This window comes from Poecile atricapillus, chromosome 12 (genome assembly GCF_030490865.1).
Source record: "Poecile atricapillus isolate bPoeAtr1 chromosome 12, bPoeAtr1.hap1, whole genome shotgun sequence".
Lineage (NCBI taxonomy): Eukaryota > Metazoa > Chordata > Aves > Passeriformes > Paridae > Poecile > Poecile atricapillus.
This window is the reverse complement of record NC_081260.1, coordinates 8,842,851-8,856,240: the sequence shown is the minus strand read 5'-3', so window position 1 is coordinate 8,856,240 and position 13,390 is coordinate 8,842,851. Positions and strand designations below refer to the sequence as shown.

At 45.7% G+C, this 13,390-nt stretch overlaps 1 protein-coding gene across 2 annotated transcripts in view; it reads left to right on the top strand.

The window, feature by feature from the left end:
• Positions 1 to 13,077, top strand: part of GAB3 (GRB2 associated binding protein 3) — a 79,305-nt gene extending 66,228 nt beyond the window's left edge. The window contains exons 11-12 of one of the 2 annotated variants that reach the window (XR_009278598.1): positions 5,577 to 5,712; positions 12,971 to 13,077. The gene's annotated coding sequence lies outside the window, so the exon portion shown is untranslated. Of the gene's footprint in view, positions 1 to 5,576; positions 5,713 to 7,330; positions 7,424 to 12,970 lie in introns of those variants that run through there. The other variant, XR_009278599.1, reaches the window with a different exon arrangement.
• Positions 13,078 to 13,390: the final 313 nt, after the last annotated feature.

The following is a 13,390-nucleotide window of genomic DNA, read 5'->3' as shown; positions in this document are numbered from 1 at the left end:
CTGAGTACTGTGACCACTTCCTTATAGAGGCTGTTCCAGTGTTCACCCTTGTGGGGAGAAAACTTTTTCTAATATTCAATCTTTCAGCCCAGTGCTTTTTTGTCTCTTCAATTCTTTTGGTTAAAGTGCAGTTGCTTTGGTATTTTTTAGCCAGAGCTGCTCAGTAGAGCATCTGCCTTAGAAACAGGCATTCCTTCATGGTCCTTGGGCTCTATATCAACTCAAAGCCACCATGGTGATATCTCATTTCTCTCCAGGAGATCTCCAAGAGTTTTGGCAACAAAGCCATATTTTACTTCCACTTGTTCATGTGGGCTTTGCAGGGCAGTGACTGCCTCCAGGCCAGTGGCAGCAACAGAAACAACACTGAATTTGTGGGGTCTTAGTCCTGCACCTTTTCTAGCAACTTATGCAGGCTTCACACTGTGTTTTGATAGGTCTTAAAAGCTGCATTTCTCCATCAAACAGCATCTAAAACTCCTCTTCCAGTTGTTTAGGGCAGAGAGTGAGAGGTACTTGGCTATCAGGTTATACATGTTTATGGGAGCACACTGTGAGCCAGGGGTACCACATCAAGTGCAAACAAAGGATGCACTGGCAGAGACTCAGCCCATTCCCAGCTAGGGAGCTGATTTCAGGCCCTGTTGTAATGAAGGAACAAGTAGGGAGCAACCCAACCTTTCATTCACTGTCCTGTTTTGCTCTACTTTGATTTTTCTTTCACATCCAATTTTAGCATAAGGTCATTGTTAAACAGCCCCAACATCCTGCTCTGACAGCTTTTGGATCTTGGCATTGGCATATCCAACACTGTGTAAGAGCCTGAAAAGCCCTTGCTCTCTACTGGGCTCACACTGAGGGCTTTAAAGCTTTGAGCAATTTGAGGGGGTGTTTTCATTGCATGTGTTTGTGGTGGTTGTTGCAGTTCAGTTGCTCCTTCATTCAGAAATGCTCCACTCTTTGTCCAGGAGCTCAGCTTCTCGGAATTGCATCTGACTATGCTGCTATCTTCAGATGGCTGGGTTTGCTACTGCTGCTGCCATTTCTTAGCATCCTTCCCCACATAAGCAGCATGGGGGAGGCCTGCTCTGTATTTTCCCCCAGAAGGGAAAAACCACAGATCCCTCCCATGAAGCAGCCATTCTGCCACCTACTCCAGGAGATCACTCTCCCAGCATTTTGGTTTTCTCTGGGAAGGCACAGAGTCTTTTGCAGAGTTACACAACAATGAAAAGGACAAGACATCAAATAGAGGCAGCACTGGCAGGTGTCTGCAAACACTTGAGGAGGTGCCAGAAGGCAAATAGAGCTTTTTCCTTTACATTTCCAGATCAAAATTCAGGACAAGCTTCAAGAGCAACCTTTTATACAGCCTGAAAGTGAGAATTCCTCTAGAGAAGGACATGGAGGATTGAGCAATACAGGGATTCATAAAATCCCTAAGGTCTCCATAACTCTTCCATGCCTCTGTTCAGCATTAATGCAGCTTTCAGAAAGCAGTCAAGCTTAGTAGGGAAAGGAAGACAAAGTTTCCAGGAGTCCTAGCAGGGCTTGGGTGCCCCCACCAACAGTGGCATCCAGCTGTGATTCCTGTCTACAGCCCCAGTTTGAGACACTGAGCTGTTCCCCTTCAAACCTGAACTGCCTTAGCTCACGCCTGACCAGGGACTGGTTACCCCGACACGGCTGTGCCCGGGTGCAGGCAGCCCCAGGAGGGCTACAGGGGCAGACTGACCCTCTCCTGCCTCCTGCTGCTGCTGCTGTTTCTCCTGTCAAGTAGCATCACATCCACAGGGTTGTGCCCAGGTCCCTTGGGGCCCCAAAAATCCAGAGGCTGAGAGATTTGCCCTTGGCCCTAGGAGCAGGTGACTCAGTCATATTTTAGGGTATGCTCATTCAGATTATAAACTATTTTAAAGCACTGAGCAAGCCCAATGTACTGACACTGGCAAATGAAGTTCCCCCAAAATGGTAAGCACTTCCCAGAAGAAAATGTATTTGGCTTTTGTGTAAATTTCATCCATGAGGGTGAGGCAGGCAGCAGGAAAGCAAGGCAGGCTGTTTGCAGTTCAAAATAAGCAATGTCTTTTAAAACGTCCTTTTAAAATTAAAAAATAGAAGATTCATCATTTCTTTCATTTAACTTCCTCCACAGTTAGTCAGAATTCATCAGGAAATGACACCGAAGGAAATCCATCCTGTTCTGCCTGATCAGCACAAGGAATGTGCTCATGCAAAGGACTGTGGTGGGGAGGCTCTGCCTCTTCCCAGGCAAAGCTGAGCAATACACCAGAGACAGCTCAAGAGTGAACTTGCATGACATGTAAAGGCAAAATGACAGGGAGAAAAAATAAAGATGGACTTCCACAATCAGCACACCTGATATTCTGGAATAACTCCAGAAATGTCAGTAATTCTTTTTTCCATGTTTATATATAGGGGGGAAAAAAAAAAGGCACACTTTACCATCCATAAACCTCCTCAGACTTTTCTCTAAACAGCTCTGACTGCTAATGATGCCCAAGGCTCAATGAATAGATTAATTTCTACTGCAGACCTGCCTATCTCTCTGTGCTCCTCTCACCAGTGACCACACCATTAATCCTTCCACAATCCACAGCTGGACTGGACTGACTCAAAAAATGCTTGAATGTACTTTTTTACCTTCAGCCTCTGTGGATCAAGCTGAGAGGAAAGGGTGTTTTGGTGTCGTTCCATGAGCTATGGTTACTTGTAAATTTGTGGCTGCAAAAACAGAGATGTGAAGCGAAAGCACCACCCTTTTCCTTTGGCAATGTAACCTTAATCCTCCTAAAGAGCTCTTTCTAACTCTGCTGACCACAGTTCACTGGAAGAAACAGAGGGAGGAGCACATAAAGTGGCTGGTCTGTACTGGGAGGAGGTGATAAACAGATGTGCAAGAGCTGGGGGCAAAGAGAAGAGCAGCTGCCTCCATGAGGTTTATTGCCATCCTGCAGATGAGACACTGTGTAGAAAAGGTTGAGTAGATGAAAAACCCCAAAGCTCTTTTATACAGGCTAGTAAAAAGCCTGTATCTTTTCTAGAAAGAGCTCACAGAATCACAAAATATCCTGAGTTGGAGGGGCCCACAAGGATCATTGAGTCCATCTCCTGTCCCTGCACAGGCCCATCCCCAAGAGTCACACCATGTTCCTGAGAGCATTGTCCATGTTCCTGTTTAGAACTGTACCTGCACTACATTATTCTCTATCAGTGATCTGGCTGTTCCACCACTCTTTAGCTCTCCCACTTGTGTTTCCCCCTGCCAGGCCTACCCTCATGGCCTCTTTGGTGTCACAGGGAGCAGAGCCTGACCCATGCTGGCAGGTCCCCAGGCTGCTCCAAAACAGATATGGAAAATACTCTCTACAGACAGAAAACCAGGTGTGTCCCAGCCTGTATCCAAAGTGTACATTCAGAAAGGAAAAACAGTTCTGAAATGCATCTTGTGTTTATCAGAATTGTTTTTGCTATGGGTGCCTTTGATCTGCTTCCCCGGGAAGCAGCAGATTCAAGGACCTCTGTAGTATGAGGAAACCCTCGAGGTCCTTCTGCCAGGGAAAATCTCAGCATGGAGCCCATGCCTGGCTGAGGGAGCAGCTCTGTGTGCCCACCAGCCTCCAGCAGAGGGAATTGGTTTTGTTTGTGTAGAAGCCCTGTGCAAGCTCCTTTTGCTGTGTGGATCTAGAGGAAAACACACCCAGCTGCTTGCACCCTGGGGAAACGTCTCCATCTTGTAACTGGGAGAGGGAAACCTGCAGCCTCAGGAGGAGGCAGAAAAAATCATATTCCACCAGAAGCCTTGCCTACAAGTACTATGCCTTAGCAGCTGGTGGGATGTGGTTTCTCAACAACCTTTTAACCCTGAATGGTCTGAAAATACTTAAAAATCAGATTTCTCTGATAACTCTGACACTTGCACTGCAGCTAAGCAGAGTCCTCTTGGAAAGAATGTTTTAGGAAAACGTTGGCACAAAGTCTTCCTGGTGCTGCATAGCAGCAGTCAGTGTGAGATGGAGTCAGTAACTCCAGTATAGGGTTGAGCAACCTGTTTGTAAAATTGTGATCTGGCCACTTCCCTGGGGAGGTGCTTACTTCCACACCCCACTGACTCCTCAGTTACAAAGGGCTAAGGGCAGGACAGGCAGGAGAAACCCAGTGAGGAAAGCTGCAAAGCACGGGGTGAGACAGTGCTGAGCAAAATGCAAACCCTACCCTGCTAATGCCTACCTGCTGCTTCCACTGGGAAATTAAAGCCCAGAAACCCCCAGTGCATTCAGTCCCACTTTGGTGGGAGGTTGGCAATAGCTTTAGGGTGGGCACAAGGTGTCTACAAGATGTCTGTGGCTAAGTGGATAGGAGCTCAGGGAAACACAAATTCCACATTCCAAAACATCACCTTTGATTTTGGCCTGGAAAGTATGCAAATATCTGTCCTTCAAAGGGTCTAGAGATAAGGATTATCTGCTGTTCATATAATGCTTGGCCTGGCAGCTGTGACCAAAAACAGCAGAGGGGAGGAAAAATGGAAACTACTTTGGGGAAAGAAAGCGCTTGGTGCTGGCAAAGACTTTCAGTAGTTGTGGAATATACTTTGTGCTGTAATTGCTTTTTATAATAACCAGCCAAGGTGATGACCTCCCTTACTTTCTGCTTGAGCAATAGCCATCAGTGGTGGTTGTGATAGTTTTGGACTCTGGGAAGAGAGATAATGTCAATAGCTAAGGGCCATTGAGCATGTCTTGCTCAACAGCTGACCATGTACCAACCAAAATACATCTGGTATGTAAATATGACCATAAGTCAGTCATCTTACTCCACAAATAGTAGGCAGCCCAACGCCTGTTGTGTTCTCCTGCATCATAGCAGGCTGCAGGACTAGAGCTGCCCTTGAGTAGGAATACCTATTCTTCAAGGCTGAGGGAATTCTTGTTATACCAAATGAAGTGAATTAGAAATTAGTGTGCTGAAACTTTGAAAAAGATAAGAAGCTAAGTGATACAAAGAATTGGTTGGGCATATACAGTCCTTCAGACATAAATCATTGACCAAGTCTGTGTTTATGTCTGGATACAGCTGCATACAGACTCCCACGAGAAGGGAGTTTAGTATGTAAGGGGTCCTTCTTCAACAGAAGGGTCTGCCTGGTTGACCTGTCCTCTCTGTGTCACAGTATTGTCACGGTACAGTTGGCCTTGACCGGAAATGTAAATCTGACCATAACACAAATCCAATTCAACTGGCCTGGTTCATGCCTGAACATGTCCCTGGATAAGTTATAGGGGACCCTCAGCCAGCCCCATCCAAGCTGAGAAGAAAGCACACCACTGGCCAGGAATCTGGGCAGGGAGAGAGATCTCAGCCAATGGCTGTATAGCCTGGGAGATTTGAATTTGGTATTTAAGTGAGTTCTGAATAATAAACAAGGCTGTTTGTCTCATGAGCACCTGGAGCACGAGTTGTGGAGTTTCATCTCCCCACTCATGATCAGCACAATGCATCTCTGCAGTAAGTCATCAAGCACACCTTGCCATATTGCTCCTCCTTTCTTACAGGTGAAGTGTGTCGCTCCATCCATCACACAAACCTCAGGAAGCATCACAAGGCAAGGCCAGAGAGGGGAGAGAGACAGTGGATTTCTTTTGGCTAGTATCTCTCTCTTGTCCTTGCAGCCAACACCTGGGGGTGCAGGTAAACCCAAATCCAACCTCTGCTGCTATCAAGGCAGAGAAGAGGAACAGCTTCCACTACTACCGTAAATGCTGATCTTCCATCCTGTGAAACCCTTCAGGGGGAAGTGGTCGATCTCAAGCTGTTGTTTGGAGTAATTTTCATGGAATTCTCCAAATAGATATTACACCTCAGTGCTGAAGATGGCATTTCTTAGGAAAATAAACAAAATGCCGTTACCACAGACCACATTTTGTTGATGATGGTACTGAAATGGATGAAGTTCAGCCGTATTCCTTACTCCCTGCACACCCACGTGTGCCCACAGCAGACAGAAACAAGTCCCGCAGTAACTCGTGGAGCCTTGGGCAGAGCTGAGGAGAAATCCAGGACTCAATTTAAAGTAATTCACCTGGATTACTTCCCATAAAAGGGCATTTTTCATCAACTGCTTGGTAACAAAATCAGTCAAAATGCTGTTTTGGTTGATGCTAAATTGACTGTAGAATCATTGCTGCAGTTGCCTGTTCCCACCCTGTCCTGGTTTAGAAGACAGGTGTCTGCTAGGGAGGGCAGGAGTTTCCCTTGGAATGAAAAATGTAGACCCCCTCCCTCCAAATTACTACAATTTTGAAATTAAGGGGCTTTCAGGCAAAGATCTGGGGATAGGAATAACAGCTCTTTACTAGTATGTATAACCAGGCAAACAAACAACAATAACTACAGTGTTAACAACAAAACAGAACCAGGGACCCCGTGACAGCCTTCTCGGCTGAGACGGGAAGGGATGGAGGAGAGGCTTTGCTTCACAAACCCCTCGGGCTGTCAGTCCCGGTGCTCCTGCAGGGCTCTGAGGAACACTCAGCTGGAACAGCAGGGATGAGCAGAGATCCTGGCTGGTGGCTGAGGTGGATCAGCAGCTCCGCGGCGGTGCCTGGCACTGCCACAGGTCCCGGCAGGACAGGGGGTGTGAGGCCACCAATGAAGGAGAAAGAAGGAGAAGGAGAAGGAGAAGGAGAAGGAGAAGGAGAAGGAGAAGGAGAAGGAGAAGGAGAAGGAGAAGGAGAAGGAGAAGGAGAAGGAGAAGGAGAAGGAGAAGGAGAAGGAGAAGGAGAAGGAGAAGGAGAAGGAGAAGGAGAAGGAGAAGGAGAAGGAGAAGGAGAAGGAGAAGGAGAAGGAGAAGGAGAAGGAGAAGGAGAAGGAGAAGGAGAAGGAGAAGGAGAAGGAGAAGGAGAAGGAGAAGCCCTCCCTTTTACCTGCTCCCCTTTCCCCTCTGGGCCCAGACAAACTCTTTGTGTTTCTCAAGCACCCAATACGTACCCATAGTCAGGTTTCTCCCAAATAATGGGTAAAAATTCTATAGGTGAGAAGGAACAAAAGGAAGGACACTTAACCCCCAACACAGCCCCACAAGTGTCCACTGCCAAAGTCCAATGTCCAGTTGGCTTCTACCAAGGCTGAGCAACCCAACTCCTGGATTTATCAAAGCCAGAATTTCTGGTATGGCTTGTTGTTTGTGGCACCAAGTTAGATATGCAGGACAGAGCTCAAGGGCACCTGTCACGCAGGGTTCACCTCCTCCTCCCCATGCCTCATGCTGCCAGACACCCTCCTTATGTACTTCTCTTTCACTTCACAGCCCATCTGAAAGACTCTCAGCCCTGAGGGCCTGCCAGTGAAATAGTACATACTGGAACTGAAAAGCAGGCAGATCTCTATCAATAAAATATTTTAATCTCTATAATGTGCATGTATATATATCTTGAGGACACACACACGCAGACACACATATATATATATTATATATATATATATTCTCAAGGTGACATCTGTCTCTTACACTGGTACACAGAGGCATGTGGGGGCCATCCTGGAGCTAAAATGTTCCTGTGGGAAGACCAGAGTTTCCACTTCTGTGTCTGCCTGGCTGCCCAGTGCCTGCTCTGCTATCCCTGTGCACACCAAAACCTTGGAGGCTTTGTACTTGTACTTTGTACTTTTGTACTGACTGGGAAAGGGACAGGAAAATGCCTGTTTTCCCTGTCACCTCCTCCCGTGCAGAGCTGCCCAGGGGCAGTGTGACCACCCCCAGCAGCTTGTGCTGTGACAGGTATGAAGCAAAACACTAGCCATGGTAACTTCAGTTTTCAACTGCATTTATTTCTATGGGAAATGTGCTCTCTCATGCTCTCAGTATCTTGCAAGTCTGAGGCACAGTTGTGGCTCCTGGGGTCAGGTATTCAAGGGTCAATTAAGACATATAAGGTGCAACCATGTGTAACAATTTTGGTCCTGTTCCCTGATCAGGTCAGTGATGGATGACTACAGCCAGGTTCACTCATACCAGTTCCCATGTTGTCCGTAGGATTCATTGCAATATTGGTCATTGGTCTGGGTTTGCTAGAAGTGGCCACTACTGCAGAACTTGGATGGGACTGGTGACACCAACTCTGTAGCTCCTCGACACCACCAGTGCCAATGCTGCTGTCACAGTGTTCTGGCACACAGCAAGACAGAGGTGTGAGCACTGCATGAGCTGGAAATATCTTGGTAGAAATATCTCCCATCCAGTGTCTTGGGCTCCTTGTCCCAGGGAGATAACCAGCATTATCTGGCTGTGCCCAGGCACAGGGCTGCCCTGAGCTTGGGTGCACGAGCCACGGGATGGGAACCTGCTAAAACCCAGAGTCTTTAAGGTGGAAGGGCCCCAAGCTGCACCACAGTTGTCCACTCCATGACAGTTTTGCATGCCAGAATCTTTGCAGTATCTATCTTTGTAATTTTTGCCATGTTTTACTTTCTGAAACAGGCAGAAAACTGTCCACGTTAATGTAGTTGTGTTTACCCTCTGGTATGGGCACTTCTGTGGTTGCTGACTGGTTCCCCAGATACCCCTTGGCAGATGGTGTTCCTGGGCCCAGGCTCTGAGATATCCATTGTCCCAGGAACACAGCACCCATCACAGCTAATCCTGGTCTGATGTTGGCCCATTGCCCTCGACTCCAAACCCACGACCTCCAGGGGTGGGTGGCACCCTGGTGAAGATAGCTCAACTGATGGTGTTTGCAATGAACGCCCTCTTTGGCTGCCTGGCAGCCTCTGCAGCCCACACAGCCCCATGCCCTTCTCAGTTGCTGCCTGAAGGAGAAAGTGATGTCATTTCCTTCATAAGCTCAATTCACAAGTAGCCCTGCTGTGGCCATGCTGCCACTATCAGTTCTTGAGTAGGGTCTTGCTGCTCCCCCCACTGCAGGGACACTGTGGCTTTCCTGGGCATTAAAGAGGGGACACAGAAACTACTATTACCTTCTCTGATGCATCTGCTGGGTGCAGAAAAAGACTCTTTTCATGATACTGCAAGAGCCCAGTGCCTATAACTGCCCTGTAACACCAACCCCACCACTGTGTGAGGAATGGAAGGCTCGTCCATCACTAAGATGATGTGTGTACTTGCATACTAAACCCCACACTTGCATTCATCAGAGAAGAAAGCTGTCAGAAATGGGGATTTGTGAGGGGTTGCCAGTACTCCCTTTCCATTTTTGCTGATTCATTTTAACATAGAAGGGGAGTTTTTTTAAAAAAACAGGAGGTGATTGTGCTGAGATGTTTAAAGGTATAGGGATGATGAAACCCAATGGAAGAGGGGATACTGTTGAATAGGCATGGGTGTAGTTGGAGTACACAGCAAATGGTTTTTCAGCAAACAAATGTTTCTCACTGCCTGCACACTCTTTAAGCCTGGCCTGCACAACCTTAACACTTAAAAAAAACAATAGGAGCCAAAGCAAATTGTAATGATTTACAGCCAAAGCTGATTGTAATGTAAAGGCAAATTCATAGCTGTGAAAACAATAACAGGCAGCTAATAAACATTTAAATTTTAGCTGATCACAAAGAAAGATTAAATAAACCCATGTTTGCTGAGAGCAAAGCATGTGCATGATTGTGCTGATAACATGACTGTGTTCCACACTTTGGAAATGCACATGCAATTTGGCCACAGGGCTTTCAGCAGCAGCCAGAGCATCCTGTGCCAGCTGCCTATGGAGCACAGGACACTGTCCTGTGCTCAGCATTCTTGTGCCCTGAAACATATCTAGCCCTTGACATTTTTTTCCCTCCCACGCAATGAGGTGGATAACAAAACTTCACCTCCCTAGCAATGCTACTAAGTGAAACCATCTATCTTACAGCTGATACTTGGTACACCCATTCTCATCTCTGGGATGACAGCTTATGTAAAAAGAAGGGAAGAGTACAGAAAGGAACATGGCACTGTCTGCTTGGCTGACTTTCTAAAAGTACCATGCTCAGCTCTCTCATCTGCACACTCAGCACAGCAGCTTCTCCTGACCCTGCCAGGATGGTGGGATCTGATTTTCAACATTTTCCTGTAAGATCACATTCCATCCATCCCCTTCCCATTAATTCTTGAGCCCACTGCCCACCTTATTTTCAAAGAAGTAAATGTCTTGCTTGCAATTTTTGTAAAAGCATGTAATCAGGCTGAAAAAAAAAAAAAAAAGAAAAAAAAAGAGGCAAGAGAATGAATTAAACCCTGTGAAAAAAACTTCAATGGGAGTTGGTGAGTTGGTGACTATCAGACACCAGAAAATGCACTTTTCACATAAGGTTTCTCTCTCATGTGGATTCATTGGTGTTTAATAAAGCATGAAGTTCCATTTGAGTTTCTCCTGTAGTTAGAACATTCGCTATGTATGGCTTCTCTGATGTCTTTTAAGCAACAGAGTTGTGTTGCAGCCTTGGAGAACTCAGTCTGCCAGTCCCCAGACATAAACCCATAGAAAATTGTCCATCAGTTTATGTATTAGTTCTGTGACACATGGGGATGATTGTTAGATGTAACATTTCCCACAAAAACAAGCTAAAGGACAAGTGGCAAAGTCAGGTTGTGTATGGTAGGAGCCACCCTGTTGACAGTACCTGTTGCAGTGCCAGCTCAGGCTCCTTCCTCCACTGTGACCAGCCTCTCATCTGTCTCTAGAGGCTCCCAGTTACCTCTGTGAACACCCCAGTTTTGGTTAAATTCTTAGTGCTTGTGCTAAATGCTAAATTATAAATAAATGCTAAATGCTAAATAAAGTATCTTTATTTGGTTTATTTTAGCTTGTATAAAAATAATTAGTTCCACACTAAAAAAAAATCCATGTCTTGGACAATTTTGAAACCACTGTGTTTCAATGGCATTGGCTTGATGCTCATTCTATCAGCAAAGTATTGCAAACAAGCATTTCAGTTTCCACATACTTGTAACTCTACTGTTTGCATCTAATTCTTTTTCTCCCTTTCAGGATCAGCTTTTTAGAGGCTTTTAGTAACACAGCAATATGCCTTGATGGCATCTCATAAGTGCCTAAGCTCATTTGTCCTTTTTCTGGTTTGTTTGGGGTTTTTTTGCAACTCTAGATGAAAGGTACGTGCTGGCTTGCCCTTATCTTCCATTTCACTGACACACTTAAGGAACTGAAATGGAAGATTTTCCTTTATAAACATCTGCAGCTTTGTCCCTATTTATTCCTGCTTAGCCAATTGTCTCATTTTTATTGCCATTTTTTGTTCCCATTTATTTATTTGGTATGAAACTAATGCCTGATGGGCTGTAATTTCCATGAGTGCTTTAAACTTATTTTAATACAAGATTGATTTCCATTGGCAGTGTTATATATTTTGGAGGCTGTGCTGCTAGCTCCTTCCTCTGTTGCCATGGCACAGCCCCATCAGCCTCCCCTCCCCCCTCTCTTCCCCAAATTCTTTTCCCCCAAGCTAGGTATGCTCCTTTTCCTTGTCAGGGACAGAAATATTGTGAATCTGCTTTGTTCACAATTTGTATAATTTTATTAGGCTGATGATTTTAGCTTTCTTGTTTCTGCAGGTTTTATTTGGTCTATAGTTAAAATGAGTGTAAGGACAGGGAATGGCTCTCCTGGTCCTGACCAAGGGTTCTCCAAGCCACAATCTCTGATGTTTCCAAAATGGCTCCAGCAACTGCATCATGCCTTATCACCCTGAGTCACCTCTCACAGACAGGCCCCTGGAATGAATGCCAGGGTGAATGAAACAATGGATGAATACATTAGTCATCTCTCAACCCAAACCCTCTGAAATGCTTGGACCAAGGCTAACCATGCCATTTCCTCAGGTGACAATTATACTTCCTTAAGTGTCTACTAACACCAGCAGTGACTCTGTATCAGAACTGCTCAGTGTACACACACACACACACATACATATATGGCTCTGGAAAATAAACAAGGCTTGTCCTGGGACAGTCCCAAAGCCAAAACTGAGCCCTCTCCCTCTAAACCAAGACTAATCTTCCAAGCCTAAGCCTCGATCCTGAATTTGTATGAGATACTGTATTCAGTTCCTGCTTTTCAAAACACTTCTCATAAACCTACTCAGGAAGTAACAGACCAAACCAGGACAGGCTGGAGTAATTATATTACACTAGTTGCATCGTATTGTAGTATGTATTTTGTTTTCCCTGCTAAAAAACCATTGAGTTGTAATGTTAAACAGAGAAGTCAGGCAAAGGAGACTTCCATGGTCAGTTGCTTAATAGATGGAACCAGAAGAAGCTTCTTCACCAAGTAGAAACTCTTTCACAGGGAAGTACTTCAGAAATAAATCAGAAATCTTCTCAAATATGTTGCTATTGACAGCTGTACGCCTGCAAAGAACACAAGGAGCCTAAGGGCAGGAACAGCAAACAGCTGCTGCAATGGGAGCCACTGGAGTTCTACCTTTCTGCCTCCCAGCACTTTTTGTATCTGTGGCATAACTTCAGATTAGTTTTTCCTTCCCTTCCCTTTCCTCTTTCTTTTCTCTCTTCTCTCTACAAAGTCAGCAATTTCAAAGTTCAAACTTCACCAGCAGTCAAGTTTGAGAGTCAGAAGCTGGAGATGGCTGGGAAGAGGAGAGACAGCTCCCAGGGCCAAGTCCAGCCCTGCCCCAGGTCACTACTCCTCAGCAGGAGCTGAATGGGAGGGACAGAGGAAGTGTGACCTTCTTCCCTCATGTGACAGGAGATGCAAAAATCAGTGTGTGGCTTTTAGCACTCCTACAGTGTTGAGCATAAATTTCATGTCTGCAGGGCGCTTGGACAAGAGGCTTAAAGGCCCAGGGATTGTGTACAATTTTTGCACCTTGTAGGCTCCAAAAACAGTCCTGAGACAAGCCTAGTCACTATTCAGGGTCTCTTGAGGTGGGATCCTGGAGGAAGGGGCTCATGATCTGATCTTCTCATATTTTTCAGTTATGCAAGGTTGGAACGAATCCAGACATAGAGAGTCCCAGTTCTGGAGCTCAATTTCTTACCAACATTTTACAACTCAGAGAGAGAGAAACAAAGATCTTTAAAAGAGACTGGCAGAATATGGTACCCATAAATCCAAGCTGGACAAAAGTGTGTGGAGTTTTTTCCTGTCATGTCTCTGTTCAGGTAAGAATTGGTTAACACTGAAACTCCTTCTGGTATTAGGCTTTTTAGATTATGCTGATGCCTTGTTTCTCTCCCAGGAGCCCCCTCATCCAATTTCAACCACACCTGACAGCAGTAATCACCCCCAAAGCACTCTGCTTTGGCAAAATTCATGGAAAACTGAGAATCAAAAAGAAAGAACTCTTGGTGCCCCTGCATGGCAAAAGGCTGGGGCAAGAATTCACTCATTGGTCA